Source organism: Oenanthe melanoleuca, chromosome 17, assembly GCF_029582105.1.
Source record: "Oenanthe melanoleuca isolate GR-GAL-2019-014 chromosome 17, OMel1.0, whole genome shotgun sequence".
NCBI classification, from domain to species: domain Eukaryota; kingdom Metazoa; phylum Chordata; class Aves; order Passeriformes; family Muscicapidae; genus Oenanthe; species Oenanthe melanoleuca.
In genome coordinates, this window is record NC_079350.1 from 121,150 (window position 1) to 125,188 (window position 4,039).

General features: G+C 56.2%; 1 long non-coding RNA gene across 1 annotated transcript; it reads left to right on the forward strand.

Annotated features, from left to right (window-relative positions):
* Nucleotides 1-1,543: 1,543 nt before the first annotated feature.
* LOC130259969 (uncharacterized) lies at nucleotides 1,544-3,094 on the forward strand. The gene is made up of 4 exons (XR_008841722.1): nucleotides 1,544-1,645; nucleotides 2,207-2,242; nucleotides 2,806-2,874; nucleotides 2,958-3,094. It is a non-coding gene; the product is annotated as an uncharacterized LOC130259969 (long non-coding RNA).
* Nucleotides 3,095-4,039: the final 945 nt, after the last annotated feature.

A 4,039-nucleotide genomic window follows, 5' to 3' on the forward strand; every position in this document is an offset into this window, starting at 1 on the left:
GTGTGTGTCCAGCTCATTGTCCCCAGGCTTTTGGCACATGGTCAGTGGCTGTCCAATGCCATCCCCCTGACTGGCACTGACCTCCAAGGAAGCCTGGACCTCTCCCAAGCAAAAGCTTCCCAATGAGGACCCTGCAGACACTTCCTGAATTCCTCTCCAAGGTGATGTCAGCACAGCAATGACATCAGAGCGCTTGTCCATCTGGTCAAGAATTCCCCACAGGGACACTCTGCCCTCTCCTCCATAGGCACAAAGCAACAACATTCCAGAGGAAAATCTTCCCCCATGGGCACTGTGGCTCCCTGGGCATGTTCCAGAGCCAGCAGTCAAGGCAGTGGCCTGAAATGTTTTCCCAGCTGGGCCACAACACATCTCTGATGGATCCACAATTTCACTATGGAAAGAGAGAAGCACAACCCTTCACTAATGCCCTGGAATGGCAAACAGGAATCACAGCTATGGACAGCTCTCAGGAACCACTTCACTGTGGATTTCCCTTCCTGGAAGCCCAAGATTGTGAGTTTCTCCTTGGTGCTTCAGTCCCTGGGTAAACAGGCCGTATCAGAGATGCTGGCAGAGAACCAACATCACTCCTTCTCACAGGGTATCTCTGTTTGCCCAATTAACTTCGAGTGGCTGCTCTAGGAGAAGTGTTCACTTCCCCTTGTCCCTTGGGATGAGCACATCCTGCTCTGGGCCATTGCTGGCCTAGGCCCAGGGCCAGGGCATTGCAGAGACTCTGAGTGGGAACAAGCGCCCTGGGCAGCTGTGGGCAAGTCCCAGGCAGGGACAGGGCTGGAGTGGGAGCCTTGTTGGGGATGGGGTCCCTGAAACACTCATGCAAAACAGAGTGCTCTGTGCTGGCACAGAGGCTGAAGGTGTGACAGAGTAGTCAGGGCAGGGCATATTCCTCTCTGGGTTCAGCTCTCGGGCTGGAGACTGGACTGGTTTTGGGCCTGTAGGGAAATAGGAATAATGAGGATTTCTGCATGTGGGAAGTGCCTGAGCAATTCTGTAACCCTTAGCCTTCTCTGCAGGGGATCAACATTGCCAGTGCTCCCCAGTGTCTCCAGTGATTGGATATGCCAATTACTCACATGATCACATGCCCCTTGCTCCCCTTGTTCTCCTTCATACTGGGTTTGGGGCTGTGGTCATCTCTGGGGTATCCCACAGGAAAAGGTTTGGAAGGGGAGGGGCAGAAGGACATGAGAGATCTGGCTTTGGGGGTTGTTGGAGGATGGATTGTGTTGGAGTGGAGGTTGTCCCCAAAGGGTCCCAAAGCTGCCCTGAGATCCCTGCCCACCCCACATGGCCCCTGCAGGTTCCTGGGCCCTTCCAGGGGCAGCTGCCCCATGCAGGAAGCTGCAGGGATGATGGGTGAGGGGGCTGGATCCGTGCCACATGTGGGATGGACTCTGTGCCAGAGCTGGGCTTGTGGCCAGGGCTGGGGGCTGTGCCAAGCCAGGCTTTGGCCTGGGGCCTCTCAGGGAGGGCACAGGGAGGAGTCCTGGAAGGGATAAATGTGCTCCTCACCTGGCACAGCCTCAACCAGCACTGCCAGTGCTAGAGGAAGATGAAGGTGGCTGTGCTCAGTGTGGCCCTGCTCTTCTTCATCCTGCTGTGCCCCCTGGCACAGACCAAGGTGAGGACCCAATTTATGGTGTCCCCACAACCTGTCTTTTGTAGATTCCCATCCTTGGTGTCTTCCAAAATCTCCCTGGGATCTCCTCTTTGTCCTACCCAGGGTCTATGAATGCCTTCCCACTGATCATTGCCAATTCCTTTCCCTTTTTTTCCCTCAGTCCCTTGCTTTTCTCCCTGGCCTCTGCAGAGGTGTCTCCTGGCATAATTCATGGATTCACCTGGCACTCACAAACCCTGTCCCAGTCTTGTCTTCTCCTCATCTGTCCCACTTCTTCTGCCCACTCCAACCCCCTCTGTTTCACTCCCATGTCCCTACACTGGAATTCCTTTCTCCCCTGCATCCCACACAGGGCCCCTTCCACATCCCCAGCCCAGTCCCTTTTTTCTCCCCACTTCACTCTAGCCCAGTGTCTTTGGGTCCCTCCTGCCTCACCACAACCCCTTGGAGGCCCTGAATTCCCATCCCTTCCCCACCCCATACCCTTTGGTCCCTGCACCCTTGTTGCCCCACAGCCCCACATGTTTCAGTCCAGAACCATGATTTGTTCTCCTTTCCCAGGCACTCCTGGAAGGAACTGAAAATGATCTCTGGGAGGTGAGTGTGGAGTGGGATTGGAGGGCATCCCCTCATGGAATTGAGGAACTGTTTATTCCCCCCATCTCTGGCTGGCACCAAGCACATCCCAGTGACCAGTGAGGTCTCCTGATCTCTCTGCAGATGGATTTAGACAATGTCACAATCCTGAAGATGGGCGCTGGTGAGTACCACAAGTTCTGCCAGTGTCAGTCCCTCCCCTTGCATGGCCACTGCAGTCCAGGCCATCCCAGTCTGTCCCAGCACAGCCCAGTGCACTCCTACTGACACCCCAGACAACATCCCTGCCATTTGGAGTTTTGCCAGGGAAATCCCTTGACCAGGACCCCCCCGTTGCCTTCCCATCCCTGTCACCCCAGGACACCCTGGATGACCCAGGGTGCAACCCCTGCCCCAGCTGTGCCTCTGGGCCAGGACCCCAGAGCTTCTGGGCAGGAGCACAGCAGCTCCTGCACCCCATTGCTTCCACAGGCCCCTTCCCCAGGATCCCCTTCCTTTCCCTTTTCTCCCCAGTCCAGCCCAGTGCTTCCAGTGTGTCTCTAATAAGTCATTTTTGTCCCCAGCCCCCTGTGCCTGAAAAGCTGGTGGGTCCTTTGTGGCAGAAGCACCTGGCTCTTGTTCTCCTTGGATAGGTCAGCAGTGCCTACAGAGAGAGGAGTGGGGACAAGGCCCCTCTCCTGTCCTGGTGAGTCACATTCTGGGCACTGTGTTTTAGGATTGCAAGAGTTGGTGACATCCATGTCCAGCCTGCTCCAGAGGCATCAGGGAATGATCATCCTTGAATAACTGCCCTGATTTCCCTTGAGCCCAGTGAAATTTCTCTTGAATGATCAATGAACCCCTTCAGCAAACCTATAGCTCTGTGTGTGTGTGTCCATGTGTCTGGATTTCTACTGTCCTGGTATTCCACTGGCCAGGGCATTGCACAGATCCCTTGTGGGGACAAGGGCCCTTGGGGAGCTGTGTCCAGGTCCCAGCCTGGGGCAGGAGTAGCATTGGAGCTTTGTTGGGGATGGGGTCCCTGGGACTCTTTGTGTGGGGCAGCTGTGCAGAGAGGGACCAGGTGCTCTGAGAGGGCAGAGTGGCTGCAGGTGTGACAGGGTGAGAGGCAGGGCAGCAGGGTGTATTCCCCTCTGGACTCTGCTGTGGGGCTGCAGACAGGACCATTTTGGTGCCTGCAGGGTTGGGAAATGGGGTGCTGTGGATGTGGGAAGTGCTACATTGAGCAGTTCCTGAAGCCTCAGCCTTGTCTGCAGGTGATCACAATCCCCCATGGCCTGGAGATCCCAGCTATGTGGCTGATCCTATTGCCCATGACCCCATTGTTCTCCCAATGCAATAATGGGGCTGGATCAGCTCCAGAGTGTCCTGCAGGGAAAGCTCTGGGAGGGGAGGAGCACTGGGAGATGCAGGGATCTGGCTCTGGGGAACTGTTGGAGGATGGATTGTATTGGAGTAGGGATACAACTGCTTTTATCTTTTTGTCCAACCCCTTGGCCCCCAGAGGTCCTTGGACCCTTGCAGGGGCAGCTGCCCCATTCAGGAAGTTGGAGAGATGCCAGGGAAGGGGCTGGATCTGTGCAGCAGGTGGGATGGACTGTGTGCCAGGGCTGGGCTCGTAGCTAGGGCTGGGGTCAGTGCCAAGCTGGGTTTTGGCCTGGGGCTGTTGGGGAAGGGGCAGGGAGGAGTCCTGGCAGGGCTAAAAGTGCTTCTGCCCTGCTGCAGCCTCAGGGAGCTCTGCCCTGTGCAAGAGGAAGATGAAGGTGGCTGTGCTCAGCGTGACCCTGCTCTTCTCCA